A 14998-nucleotide genomic window follows, 5' to 3' on the forward strand; every position below is an offset into this window, starting at 1 on the left:
CCATCCCGCCATCCCAGATCCCTTTGAAGCTGTGTATTGTGACATAAAGAGGATTCAAGCTGTGTCTACGGGGACAGTAGCCTTTATGACTAGCCCCACACCTGCCACAGGAGGTGGGCTAGGCAGGGCTGCAGTCTCACAAGACTTTCACACTTCACCCTACACAGCAAACATCTGAACCATTCACAACAAGAAACCCAGGCCACAAAATAATGGCTGGCATAAAAAGCAGAGCTCTGGGAATGTGGTAAAATGGGGCAAAATGAGCTCAGCGGGCACAATATATTTTTAGAAAATGGAGTTCATTCACTCGAGGAGCTTGAAGAACTATTAATATGTGTTCAATAGGGAGACTAAAAGCAGTAGCACTCCCCTGGCCAGATCGCATACATCACCAGGAGTGTCTGCAGCCTCTGTGTCACAGCTGAAACAGTGTTAGGAGAGGTGTGGCTTACACATGGTCACGGGGCTGAACCCAGTCTGTCTGATGCCAGTTCCTGCCTAGGAACCAACCATTGGGATTTCTGGCAGCTACATATTAAGATACTTGTTAAGATCACTGAATGAAGAAAAGATATTAAAGAGAAGGGCGTGACTGCTCCAAGGTGGAGGAGAAAGCTCATGGTAGATGAGAGAGAGAGAAAGAGAGAGAGAGAGAGAGAGAGAGAGAGAGAGAGAGAGAGAGAGAGCAAAAGGCAGAGACAGAGGCATCTGAGTCCAGAGCGAACATCACCCTGGGCCTGCCATGTGAGGAGAGAGGGGAGGGGAGACCAGGGGACCAAGAAATAAGAAGGGTTAAAAAAGGTTTAAAAAAGGGGTGGGGAGACAGAGTAACTGAAATGGCTGGATTACAGAAGGGTGGGCAACCCAGCCATTCAGGGAATGGATTGCAGTATGCCAGCCAGGAGGACCCTGTAACTGGTAGAAACTGGTGGGTTCTGGGAAAACCTGGCAGCTAGGTCTGCTTTGATATGTTAAACAGGTACCCCAGCTGCTTATCCTGGGTTTGGGAGCCTAACAATCTACTTCCTGTTTATCTTACCACAAACAGGAGTGGCTCTGGAACTGAACCAGGTTGGAAGTCTAGTGATTGATGTTACCATCCTGGTCTTGTGGAAGTGAGTAGGGTGACCTTGTCACCCTTCTCACAGCAATCCTACCAGTTGTACTACAAGAACCTGGCATCAAGGCACATGCCCAAGAGCTCACAGTGATGCCGCCTGTGAGCACAAGAGCCTGAAGGCGGCCATGAGAAGGAGAGAAGAGCACAGAGTCCCTGTGTGCATCCAAGCAGACTCTAGTGTCATTCACCTCAGGGTGTTCCCAGGCCTGGTCCCCTCATACCCTAAACCAGAGCTGCTATGCATGACCAGTAGTGTGTGGCGGGAGTAACAGGTCATTCCTGGGTCTAGGTTACACAAAGATAGGGGCTTCCTCTTTTTTTTTTCTTTGTCTCCATCTCCCTCCCTTGTCACTTGCTGTAGGGGAACTTTCTTTGAGCAGCCCCGAAGGGGTCTGCATGCTGCAGAACTTAGATGACTGCCTGCAGCCATGCAAGTGAGCCATCCTATCTCATACGTCAATCTCTAGCCCCAGTGAAGCCTCAGATGACAGTAGCCATTGCTCACAGCTCAGCTACAATGTTGCAGAGCCCCTGACCACAACGACCAGTACAAGCTGGTCCAGGATTCCCAATTTCCGAAGCTAGGTGAGGTAAGGGAGTTTTCATTGGTTTGTTTCTTTTTGTACATGCCCCTAAATTTGGAGACAGGAGGGGAGTTTGTTACGCAGGATAGATGACTAATACTCTCAGGCTATAAATTATGCAGTAGTGTGAGCAGAGGATAAGTCTGTGTGTGCTGATAAGGAGCAGGTACTAAAACATGTTGTTAAGAGAAAATAAATACAAAGTTCAGGAAAACACAGGTATCTCTTAATAATCTAAAACTCCATTACTGCCAGAGGGAGGTGGCTCAGTGGTTAAGAGCTTCTCTCCCAGAAGGCCTGGGTTCCATTCCTAGCACCTTTGTGGCAGCTCATGGCTCCCTGTAACTCAGTTCCAGGGGATTCAACATCTTCCTTATGCCTTCTCAGGCACCAAACATGTATGGGGTGCCCAGACATACATGCAGGCAGAACTCTCCTGCACATAAAGTAAGCCTTAAAAATAAATATTTAATAACCTTAAAACCACCGCTTACTGTACTCATGTATTTACATACAGGAATCTGTGGTAAATAGCTCCTTTGGCTGTGTCTGGTGTGGTATTGGATTAATCTGCTCTCAACTTCCTGGCGGGTGCCTGCACACCTCTCACTAACACCCAATGCTCTGGATTTCCGAAAGGAAGACACACATACACAGCCTTATGTTTTAAATACCTTAAACAGCTCAGTGACTTGGCCACTCCCTAACTCCACATGGCCAACACACATTCCCCTCTGATATTCCTGAGTTAATACTCTAAATCTATATTTTCTCTTTGCTGCCCTGAACCCTGATGGGCAGCCCCTCCTGGGGCCACTTTCCCCCCTGCACCTACATGTCCACTGTCTCTCCCTCCTGCACCTTTCCAGCCTGGTCTGTCTCCTATGCCCTCTTTCTCCTTCCTCGGTCTCTTGGTCCCTTCCTAGGAATCCTAAAAGTCCTGCCTCTGTCTCTTTGTCCAGCCATTGGCCAATGGTAACTTTATTTGATCAGTCAAAAACCAACTGGAACAGGCATCCTTTAGTCCTAGGTGTGGGACACTGCAACCAGATTTGGGGTAACATGATGAGAACACATACTACTACATGGGCCAACTATTAACCCTAGTTCTTCTCTCAGCAAGAGAGAAGTAAAAGAATGCAAAAAAGGAATTTTAACTTCTGTTCACTGTATTACTATAGAGATGACACATAACGAAAACATTTTTGTGACGACGTCATGTAAATTGTGTAGCAGAAACATTCTTAAAGCAGCAAGGTTAGAGCACATGACTGCTGGAATCTCTTTGAACTTTGATGTCCTGTTCTATTAAGATTGTCATGTGACTACAAAGGAAAAGAATGAAACCACAGTCATCACTTCTAGGGGCAGACAGAGGTTTAGTGAGTCAGGCTTTGACAGTGATGCAGGGAAATGGGTCCCCTCATACCCGCTGCCGGGGAGTGTCTGAAGAACCACTTAGGGGAGCTGTCCGGGATGAGCATACAAGAGTGAACCAAAATGAAACCTAACATCTCCACTCCCACTTGGAGACGGACTACTTCCACTCAAATGCATTCGCTTTTAAATATAAAAATGTGCTAGAAAAAAAAAACGAGCTATGTTTATTAATGGAAAGCCTATCTTGTGAGGCTTAACTAGGCTGTACTCAAGATAGACATGACCCAGACTTTCAAGAACAAAAACTTTGAAATATCCTATGTGACCATAGGTAACTAAGTTCATGTATTTCCATTCCATAAGACACCTTGAGGCTACTGAAATATTCAAGTGAGGCTTAGCAAGTCACTGAAGAAACAGTTTAAGATCTTTAAAGAAACAACTTACTGCTTAGTGTCATACATTCCATGACATCATCAACAGACACTGTCCCATTGTCTAATGTTTCTAGGAAGAGACGTCTGTAGCTCTGGAGAAGGGGGAAAGCGTAATACTGAGGGATTAATTACAAAGGGGCCTAGCCTTTAGCCATGCTGTTGAGTTCTGGTGAAATACTGATAAAGAAGCAGTGAGCTGGATGTAAGAAATGTATACAATATTCATGAGTCATTAAAGATTAATTTACGAATAGCCGCTTCCCCATACGGAGAGACACACATGACAGAGTGAGTGGGCACATGGGAATTTTAAGAGCTGCCCCTCTCAACTCTGGGTGGCTGAGCATCAGATTCGGAATGGCCTTAGAAAATAACAGCTGGTCCCATCACAGCAGATTGGGGCTGGGTCTGGTGCAATTAGCACTGGCCCTGGCCCTGGCCCTGGCAACTTGACTGACCAGGCAGTTCCAGTGGACACTCATGCTAAAGAGCCCTAATGGAGGATGACAGCACTGAAAGACTGTTGTGATGGAGGCACACAAGGTGCCCTAACAATGTGGTACCCTGAACTGGGTACTGGAGCAGACAAGGGATGGTAGGATGTCCCTGTTGCTGGGTGGGTGGGTGTGGTCACAGGAGGTGGAAACATGTGAAGGAACCTGGGTGAGGAGAGTGGAATTCTAGAACTCTCCTGTAATCTGAATACTCTTTTGTGCTTCATGCTCTCTGTGTTTTAAGCCAGTAGGGGTGGATGCTTGTTAGCTTAATTCTCAGGGCACTTCTTGCTTCCTGAGTGAGGCAAGAAGTGGAGCTTCAGTCTGGGGAGGGAGTCCAGACACTCAGCAGCCAGGAGGAAAGAACTCACTAGGGCTCAGCCCATCCCTGGGGCTGTCTGGGGATGGAAGGTGAACTTGCCCTATAGAGAGCATCCATCTCCCTCAGGATTCTGGTATTTAGTTCTGGGAGTTATCCCTGAAATAGCTGCTTGTTCTAGAATGAGAGAGAGAGGACTGGAGAGAAAAGGCCCTAGGGCAGAGAGCAAGACCTTGGAGTTAGGGAAGTTCAGTTCTTGCCCTATAGATGAGGAAAGCTAGAGGGCTGGGAGGCCAGGCCTGACCTGGAGGGAACCAGAGTAGGGGTCAGGTCAGCCTTGAGTCCAGTCTAGGGCTCCTTCTGTAGCTATGGTTTCATAGTTGTGCTTCCCAGACCAGTGTTTGTTGGGGAGGCAGGACTAGTCTATGGGCTGGAGAGACCTCTCCCTTTTTGTGGTTCTGGGGATCAGAACCGTAGATGTGCTAAGCAAACCCCCTCCCATTGTGAGCTGCACCTCAGCCATTTCAATATTTTATTTTATTTTTGAGACAGGGTCTTACCAGGTGCCTCTGGCTGGCCTTGACCTCATACTGTATCCCTAATACCCTTGGAATAGTGATTTCCCTGTCTGTTTTCACAGTAGCTGGAATTCTAGGCCCGTGTCCCCATGCCCAGCAATTCTCTGTTTTGCTGAGGCAAGTTTCTCATTTTCTATTCTGTATGAGAGATGGGGGTCTAGATGCCGGTGGGGTCCAGTCTGCCAGCTGCTGACATGCTCCCGTCCTGAGCTCTGTGCACACTCCGTCTGGCTTACCTATTGATGGCTGATCTTCTGAGTTCTTTGGGAGAGCCGAGGCTAGTCTCTTCTCACAAGTGTCAGTCTGACACAGGGACGGACCTTGCTGCCAGGACATGTCCCTATTAAGTCCAAAGTGGGCTCCTAGAATGGTATTGTTGGTGACAATATCTTAAAGAGAAAGACTCTGACCAGGTAAACAGAAGGTCTGGAATTGGACAAAGAGAAGCCTGACCAGGTTTCAACGGGAATCTTACATGGTAGGTTTCTGTTTACCAGGACCTCCTGAAGGGCAGTACCCTGGGCAAGGGAATCTAGTTCCTGGGTAATCCAATCAGTCTGTAATAGCTCGAAGACCCCTCCCCTGCTGACAGCCATACAAAACCAGCTTGTTTTTCTGCCCCTTTGCTTCTCTCTGTCCCCTGAGAGATAGGCTCATCAGTTTAATCCCCAATAAACCTTTCTACCCACAGGGTGGTCCAATTTGGTGGTTTTGCTGCACCCTCATTTATATCTGGTGCCAAAAACTGGGAGGAAAACACTGGGAACCCATGGGCTCTGCCCCACCTAATGTAAGCCTTTTGATCTTCCTGGGCAGAGATCATTGCCGGTGCTGGTTCCTGCCACTACCATACTGACTCTAAAGTTTAGAGATGGCCTCTCCGGCCAGTTCTCTCCTCTACATGCTCTACCCTCTTGTCTCTCCTTGCCTGCACACGTAAGTGTTCTCTCAGAGATGCCTGCTCTGTCTCTCTCTACGTCCCTCACTGGTTCAATGGAGCCTGCTCCACAAAAGTCACACTGGTGTGTCAGGCTGAGGGACCCTTGTTCTTACCGAAGTGTAAGATAGGTTATGGAGTTCCTGTGAAGGACCCTAAGGGCTTTTCGCCAGCTTTACACCCACCGCCTCGGGTCAAGATTAGGCCAAGTACCATTCTCCACCCACAGTTCTCGGGAGGAGCAGGGACATTCTTGAAAAACCGCAGAATGTACTGACCGATAGTCACCTGACCCTCTGGTCCCAGATAGAGTTCAAATGTATGTCATGTGCTTGCTAGCCTATAGATTCAAAGGTCAATGTGCTTAGCCAATCAGTTTAAACTGTAAACTTGCTGATGCAACCTGTACCCCTAAAAAGTATAAGAGCTGCTTGTTATAGCCACTTGGGGTCACCTTCTAGTCACTAGCCACAAAGGACTGATTGAAAGTCGACTCTGACACGTCGGAAAATAAACCTCTTGTGTTTGCATCGAACTCCGTTCTTGTGTCTCACTTGGGGGAGTCTCCTGGTAGTTAAGACTTACTTCCAGTCTTACAAGGAAGCCTCCCTATGCCCTCCTGGGTGCCCATCGCGTTGAAAAGGAAGTCTCTTCACTGCGATTTGGGGCATCTCCCCGACAAGCCTTTCACCCTTTGGGGACATCCTGGGTTACACTGTGCCCCACATCATACCCCTTCTCTTCCCAGGGCTCCATCTAGGCTTCTTTACCCCTACTTCAAATGAATCATGGGCTTTTCCCGTTCAAAATTAGACTTATAGTCTTCTCCCACCTGCCTTCTTAAATATTTTGCCCTCCTCAAACTCCAATAACATTGAGTCTCACTGTCTGGTTTCTCACTGTATTATGGCTTGGCCTTGGTATAAGCTTGATATTCAGTCTTAATGGCCAAGAAATGGGACATTGATTTCCCAATCTTCACATACTGTGACAACTTCTACCACAGCACAAGCAAACGAACTAAAAATCTCTTATCTCTAAGCTCTGCTCACTCTCCTCTCCTAAAACTCCCTTATGACTAAGCTTTCTTTACTGTCTTGTCCCCCCACTCAGATTTCTGGGTTCAGTCTTACAGAGATCCAAATGTCTTTGGGGACTTAGTAATGTTGGGGAAATGGTCATGTGAGGTTTTACTCTACTAAAAAGCTGGCCCTGGAAATGGGATTTGGCCTGCCTACATGACCCAAGCATGTTTGGCTAAAGCAGTGGTTCTCAGCCTTACTAATGCTGTGACCCTTTAATACAGTTCCTCATGTTGTGGTGACCCACAACCATAAAATTATTTTTGTTGTTACTTCATAACTGTAATTTTGTTCCTGTTATGAATCACAATGGAAATATTTTTGGAGATAGGGGTTTGTCAAAGGGGTTACAAGAACCACTGGTCTAAAGGTTTTATCCAAAACCTCTGTTTTGAGTCAGGCTGGCCACCTGAGTCTGTGATAGGGAGAAAGAGAACAAAACCGAATTGCCCAGGAAAAGACACTGTGCTTAAGAACAGCTAAGAGGTAAACTATTTTCAATAGAAGTTAATGATGTAATCACAGGGCTCGCTTTGCTCTCTGAATACCACTCCTTTTTCTTGTTTTTGTTTACTCTCTTTGAAACTTTTCTGAAATGTAAACATTGTTTTCTCAGGATTTGTAAAACCATTAACATGCTGGTCTTTGTTTTTGTTTTTAAATAATCCCAAGCAAAGTTAACATAAACCTTGTAACAAAAATGTTCCACTTCGGTAATTTGGTAGCTGCACCCTAGTTTATAGTTCTCGGGTTGGTATTATGCCTTCTCTGCTTGCTAGAATCCCACCTCCACCTCCTTCTGACTCCCAGGTTCCCCTGCTCTCTCATCTCTGCACTTCTCCCCTTGGGTTGGTGTGGGAAAGAGAAGGCTGGGGAAGATTACATTTAAACACACAGTGAAAGCCTCTGACTTATCTTGCTTGGGGAGAGGAATCCATGCTGCGGGCACAGGATTGGAGCAGGAGTCCTCTAGGTAGCCTAAGTATGGTTCCTAGCTCTGCGGAGAAACCTGTACTCCTTCCCCCACCCAGTTTTATTCAGATTGGGCCATGTTTTTAAAACAGTGTTTCAAATGGCTTTAATAAGTATCCAAGGTGGAGGACCCCTGGATTGAAGTGAACTGGAAAGGAACATTGTGGCCAATGGGTGGAATTAATTATGTTTGCTAAGTTAAGGTTCTGTCTAGAAAAGCAAGCCGCTGCTTTGCAGGACTGCACATTGTTAGCTGATTGGATTCAAATTTCCAGGCACTTGTACTTTCTACTTTGTGTTCTCCGTGGCTACTTCTGTAGGGTGTGGGGAACCTTGTCTGAGCTAGACCTGGATCCTGTATACAGCCTGTATGGAAGGCTATATCCCTGTGGAAGAGGCTCCCACTTTAAAGAAAGGGGTTCTGTTGTAAGAATGTCAGGATATTAAAGCTGAAAGGCTAGCCACACTTAGCACAGCCTGTTCCAGAGCACCAATTATTTCCATTCTGAACTACTTCTTGCATTTCTCTATGGTTTGACTCAGGCCATCTCTCCAGAGCTAAGCAAAATGAATGTGAAATTTGATGACAGACTGAGGATCATTGCAGTCCCCAAAGAAGACACATGAATGGCCAAAGGTACATTAAAAAAAAGCTCAGTGTCTCTAATGAGAGAAATATAGAGAGAACCATAATGAGATACTGTAACGAAGTGTCCAAGACTGGGTTCTTTATAAATTGTAGAGGTTTATTTATTACTGTGCTAGAGCTTGGTAAGGTCAATGTCTGGGGACCTGCATCTTGCTCATGACTTCTTGCTGTATCTTTCCATGGGGGCATTGGAAGGAGAAGAAAGTGCAGGGCAGGGGTATTGAACTCATCCATTCATCAGAAGCTCACTTGCGATGCGAATCTACTCTCACTGTAGTGGCATTAATCTTCATGAAAGATGGGAAAAGGCGAGGTGATAGGACTTAATGCAGTGAGTAAGAGACACGGGGAGCTCTCGGGAGGGAATCGGCTGGAGGGAGAAGTTGACAAGCCTCTTACGGTGTCTCATCATGAGTCCATAGGAAACCTGCACTCATCCCAGGGAATCTCTGCCTGTAGGTTGTGGGAAACAGGTCATCTATTTAGCCTGGAGGTGGGGGTGGGGACTCCCATCCCTGAGGCTTTGAGAGCCGAGCTGGTTGTGGTATTGTGAAGGAGAGTTCTGAATCAGCGGGAATAAATAACCTTCAGTTTCTCTCCTGACCTTGAGGCTTTATGATTTTGTGATTCTAAGTGTTGTAAGGAACTTAACAAGGAGATTACTTCTATCCCTATTCGAATTACAGTGTCTTGCCTGTCAGCTTCCTAGAGGGAAAGGACTTGAAAAACGCTGCGCCCTTGGAAGAGATGATGCGATTCGGGTGCTCTCATTCCGGGGCAGTTCTCTTAAGCACCATTGTAATTATGACTGAGCAGATGCTCCAAAGTGCTGGCTGATAAGTTTGCCGCATTTATCTTTCTCGAGCAGGCATCGCGGGATGACTGAACACAGAATGTCATTTTGATGCATATTCTCTCTCTCTCTCTCTCTCTCTCTTTTTTTTTTTTTTTTTTGTTTGCTGAACACTTTTTGAGTTTTCTATTACGGAAGTTACATTCTCCCTGTTGACTCTGGGTTATTGAAAGTGCTGTGCTTTTTTTTCCCCCCCTCTTCAAGATTTGCATTTCGTCATTAAGTCTCAGAAGCAGCTTTGCGAAGTCGGCAGCAGGAAGGGAAGGAGATGTTCTGGATGGTTCTGTCTCCAAAGGTACCATTGACCTCTACCTGATTGTGAGATGCACCCACCTAGGTACTGGGCATACTAAGTGTCCTAGAATAATAGAGAGGGGACAGATAGTCTAGTGTTATGAAGTTGTTCCATACTGGCATGCAGCTAAAGATCCCCCAGCCTGGTTCTCAGGGTGGTGTTTTCAGTAAGGCTTACCTCAGAAGTCACAAGACCTCTGAGCATCCTGCAGATCTAGGATAGGATGACTTCCATTTGGGGACCAGTGAGCAAACATCAGCCTGCAAACATGACCTACAGCCCCAATTTTAAGAAATCTTTCTTGTAGAAAATCTTCTATCTTGAGCAAGCAGCTCATGGCATTGTCCCAACACTCTGAAATATGTCCGTGTAGAGCAAGGCCTCACACTACAATTCAGCACATCATGTATGGCTTTATCTCTCCCTCTAGCCCGGTATTAGCAGACTAGGAGATCAGCAACACCGAAGTAGTTCCACATGTCGGGGAAACAAAGGAACAATGTTCTTAGAGCAAGGGGATCCCTGACCTGTTTAATAAGCACGGGAGGAAAAAGATTAAAAAGAACCTTCATTTACTCATGCTTAAGTAGGGAGTCACAGAGAGCTGCCCATCTCTGGTCCGAGTTACTTCTAACAATGGGCATCAGTTACATTACTCAGGAGGCTATGGCAAGGAGGGTCATGAGTTCAAAGCCTGCCTGAGCTAAAGAGGTCAGCCTGGGCAAGTTATTTAAAGTTTTTGTCTCAAAAAGCAAAAATTGAGCTGGGAACATGGCTCAGTTACTGAGTACTTTCCTAGTACACCAGAAGTTCCCCAGTCCTACAACTAACTAAAAAATAATATTTTGATCTTGTGTTCCATCTAAAAATATTGGTATAAAATTATAATCCATGTATTGTTACTATTCTTGGCTATTTCCATACTGGATATTGAGCTTGGCTAAGAAACCTACAATCTGTAGACATCTTTAACTGCAATAGAAAAAGAAACATGGAGTGAAAGAAAGAGGAAAGAGTTACAGCAGTATCAGGCCCTGACTAGAAGGTATTAGGACAGTCAGGAAAACCAACACTTCTCTCTGGTTTAGGCCATCTTTAAGGTTTCCAACCAACTTAAAACACCACAGTTCTTCTAGGGAACAGTTAATTTATCCCCAAATGGCCTATCTTGAGCAGATGGATAGGGGAAGGGTCAGCTTACTTACTGTAGAGCTCAGGGGGAATAAAACCACAGGAAACATACTGCATTCACCTGACCAGACTTAACCCAGGAGACCACACAATGAAGAGCTAAGTGTAGGTCTGGAAGAGAGATGTCAGCCATCGTAGGGAGGGATCCAATGTCATATAGCTGACATGCTCTCCTGGGATGAGTGGCTTGCTGGGTGTGTGTGTGTGTGGCTTGTGTGTGTGTGTGTGTGTGTGTGTGTGTGTATGTGTATGTGTGTGTATGTGTTTATGTGTGTGTGTGTGTATGTGTGTGTATGTGTTTGTTTGTGTGTGTGTGTGTGTGTGAGAGTTAGACTGTGAGGGAGCAAACAACCTCTACTGCTATGGCTCTGGCTTTCAGGCCCACCAAGGAACAGAAAACAAGGTCTATCCTATGTAAGAGAGGGAGCCAGGATGAGAACCTGCTTCAGCTGGTGTCCTTAGAGGATCACACCTACAGGGAAAATGTAGGTTAAGAAACAAAATGAAACAAAGCTACCTGTCTGCTAGCTCAGCAAGATAATAGGAAAGCAGATTGTCCTCTGCGGGGCCCTTGGTGGACCAGGTGTCTTACACACACAGGTTAGGTTTGAATCTGTATAACCCAGAAGGATGGAGACTCACAAGCCAAAGCTTTCATATAAAAAGGGGACCCAGGCTGCTTATCAGCTTGATTTACTCCAAAAGTAAAAGTGGTAATCTTTTGCTGAAGGACTAATCCAGAATCTAGGATGAGAGGAATCTCACAGAGATGAGAACACAACCCACCATGTTCAAGAGAGGGAGAATGAGATGACTAGGACCAGGCTGGAAACTGGAGTATGGGAAGGTAGAGGAGAATGTGAGCTTGTCTAAATTTAACAAAGAATGTACTCATGAATGACACATATACACAGTTGCTTATTGCAGTGATGCAAAGCAAAGCAAACACAAGGACAACCTGGATAGAACAACCCATGCCATTGTTTGGAGGACTGATTAAAAAAAACCGAGCAAACCAGTAGTGAAGAAACACCCCATGTTCACTAATATGAATCTAGGGATGTCTCAGTAATTAAAAACAACTTTTCTATACTTAGCCATTTGATTAAAGAAGTGAGCTTATGTGTGTGAAAACAATTTATATTTTTGTGTATAGTAATTGTTGGCATTTTGTCTAGGTCCTGTCCCACAGTTACCTGGCAACAGCCAGGTGTGCCTGACTCACTATAAAAGGGGCTGCATGTCCCCTCCTCTCTCTTGCTCTCTTCTCTTTTCTTTTGGGCCCAGCCTCCACGCCTGTGGGATGAGTTGCTCCGCTAGCTTGTTGCCCAAAGCTGTAGCACACAATGTAGCAGCTGTGGTTAAAATGGCCGAATAATAAAGTCCTGAGTCATTTCTATATCTTGTTTTTATCCTGAGAACGTAAACTTGTTTTTCCACTGAGCTTCCGGGGTTTTTCCACCCAGTGGACTTGGTGTAATATATTGTGTGAACCTCAGTAAAGCTTTGGCATTTTCTCTTGATGAATGACCCAAAGCTGTGTCTTTTGTTAGATCCCCCAGGCCTATGCCCAGTTCTCAGTACTGTAGTGGCACAGGCGCCATCAAGTGGTGGTCCCACTGAGATCAGGAAAGTGAGGAGCCCCTGACAGGATCATTCTAAGAAGCTGGCTGGTGAAGCAAAAGGAATGTATTGGGTGAGTGGTGCAGCATCAAACCAAAAGTAAACTTAGTTCGCAGTAAGTAAAAGGATCACACCATGGGAACCTCAAGTTCCACATTATATCCAACAGATTAGATGGTAGCTCTGCTCAGACAGCAGGAACAGAGATAAAGGTAAAAACAGCTAAAGAATTTATTAAAACTTTAGAAAAGACTAGTCCCTGGCTTGTTCATTCAGGATGACTTAATATTCCTGATTGGTAACATGTTAAGACAGATTTGCAAAAAACACTGCAGAGAGATGGCTCTGAGAGCATTCTTGTTGCCATTTTCTCTTTGTGGAGATTGGTCAAGGATGCTGTCTTGAGTACTAATGCTAAAATAAAGAATAAATGTCAGAGATAGAAAGAATATTTGGAGCGGCACAGGATGATGCCTCCCGTAAGTCTTCACAAACCTCTGATTCAGATCAAGATTCAAGCTCAGAGGAGGATGAAGTAGAGACACTAGAAAAAGAAATAGAGGAGCTTAAAAAGAAGATTAGTAAGTGCAGGGTTGCTAAAAAATCAGAATCTTGTCCTCCTAGTAAAAATCCCTTCTTTAAAGAAGAGGGAGCTACTGCTCCTTCTGCCTATGAATCCTATCCTTCCTTGGAGTGGTGTTAAGGCTCCAAGGAAAGGGATAATTTTTTCTGAGCCTCACCCTTGACAGTGAGCAGTATATCCTGTTGTTGAGGTGTCAGACTCCAACAATGCAGGCCAATTTATTAGACAACATGTTCCTCTGAGTTTTAAGGAGTTGCTCTGCTTATGGTCCCTTTGCTACCTTTACTTAGAATTATGTAGGACAGTGCTGTCTGGGGGAGATTGTCTCATATGGAGAGGAGAATGTCAGGAGCAGTGCACCCAGACAGCTCAGAGAGATGCTGCTGCGGAATGGGGGAGGGACATCTTATATCATATGGGAGTGGTGGCTACCACCCAACCAGTACAGAGGATACTGCATAAATAGGAATTTCCCCCCAGTAAGGGTTTGGGGCGGTACCTACAGGGGAACCCTCAACCTGTGTCTGATGGGGACCTAGTTATTTGAGCCCATGAAGGTGGGATGGGATTAGGAAGTTTATCATGGAGGTCACTGCTAAATTGCTTCCTGTTATGATCCTGTATGGGTGGAGCAGTGGCCCCTTTTCTCTGAAAAAATTGGAGGTAACACATAAACTTGTATAAGAACAGTTACAGGCAGGACACATTGTTCCCTCCACTTCCCCCTGGAATGTGTCTTTGTGGTCCTCTTACATGCCTGGATGGCACTCCTCTGATGTTAAGACAGGGGGTAGCTTTTAATTCCACTGCCTATTGGATACATCTATCACCTTTGAAGTTTCCCTTAAATTTGAAAATAGTAGGTTTAGTAAAAATTTTAATATCTCTTCCTTCACCTGTGTTATTCCTCCATTTTTCTTGGTGGTTTGGAATGGTACTAATGCTGGAGGTAGTCTTGACTATTCTTCACAGGAATACATGAAGCTGTTGGGGACCAGAGGACTCTGCCCTGGTTGTGCAGATCCAAGGCATAGTTCCATTGCCTGTCAATCATTCAAGAGAAAATCAACTGATCCTGACTGTCATAAGAGAGACTTTGGCATCACGGCTGCTATTGGCACCTTCTCCTTGGGCATTATTGCTCTTGGAGCTGCCCTTGTGTTTGTGTTTTTTCTTTGTCGCCTGGGCAGAAAACAAGCCCAGAGCTAAGCTGTCAATCGACAGATAATGTTATCTTTGGCAGAAGGCAACCCATCAACTCAGATATGACTGATATATAAAAATTAGGCAGCCAAGGATGGGTAAGACCATAAGGGTGGCTGTCAACCTAAGACAGGGGGTCCATGAGGCCTGAGTGGGCTGCCCAAAGGTGGGTAAGGCAGACACTGACATTCATGAGTCACCCAAGACAGACACTAATTTATAAATAAAAAAGGGGGAATTGTTGAACCCAGCCCCAACCCCTATGGGATGAATTGCTCCACTAGCTTGTTGCCCAAGGCTGTAGCCCACAATGTAGCAGCTGTGGTTAAAATGGCCGAATGACAAAGTCCTGAGTCATTTCTGTGTTCCTGTTTTTATCCTGAGAACGTAAACTTATTTTTCCATTGTGCTTCCGGGATTTTTCTACCTGGTGGATTTGGTGTATATATTGTGTGAACCTCAGTAAAGCTTTGGCATTCTCTCTTGACGAATGACCCGAAGCTATGTCTTTTGTTAGATTCCCCCAGGCCTATGCTCAGTTCTCAGTACTGTGGTGGTGTGGGCGCCATCACTTCTCCTCTTGCTCCTGCTCCCTTACCCTCTTCCTCCCTTTCTCTATTCCCTTCCTCTCTTTTTCCACTTGCTCATGCTGTTCTCTACTCCTCTTCTCTCTCTCTCTCTCTCTCTCTCTCTCT

The 14998-nt window shown here is 45.5% G+C and overlaps 1 long non-coding RNA gene across 10 annotated transcripts in view; it reads left to right on the plus strand.

Moving 5' to 3' along the window:
• Positions 1 to 14787, plus strand: part of LOC102553680 (uncharacterized) — a 31576-nt gene extending 16789 nt beyond the window's left edge. For 2 of the 10 annotated variants that reach the window (XR_015633101.1, XR_015633102.1), the window contains 4 exons: positions 8450 to 8543; positions 9613 to 9703; positions 11274 to 11379; positions 12073 to 12293. This is a non-coding gene — a long non-coding RNA (uncharacterized LOC102553680). Of the gene's footprint in view, positions 1 to 4213; positions 5394 to 7299; positions 7421 to 8449; positions 8544 to 9612; positions 9704 to 11273; positions 11380 to 12072; positions 12294 to 12447 lie in introns of those variants that run through there. The other 8 variants (XR_015633104.1, XR_015633107.1, XR_015633105.1 and 5 more) reach the window with 7 other exon arrangements.
• The last annotated feature ends 211 nt before the right edge of the window (positions 14788 to 14998 follow it).

The sequence above is a fragment of the Rattus norvegicus genome, chromosome 11 (genome assembly GCF_021556685.1).
Source record: "Rattus norvegicus strain SHRSP/BbbUtx chromosome 11, alternate assembly SHRSP_T2T, whole genome shotgun sequence".
NCBI lineage: Eukaryota > Metazoa > Chordata > Mammalia > Rodentia > Muridae > Rattus > Rattus norvegicus.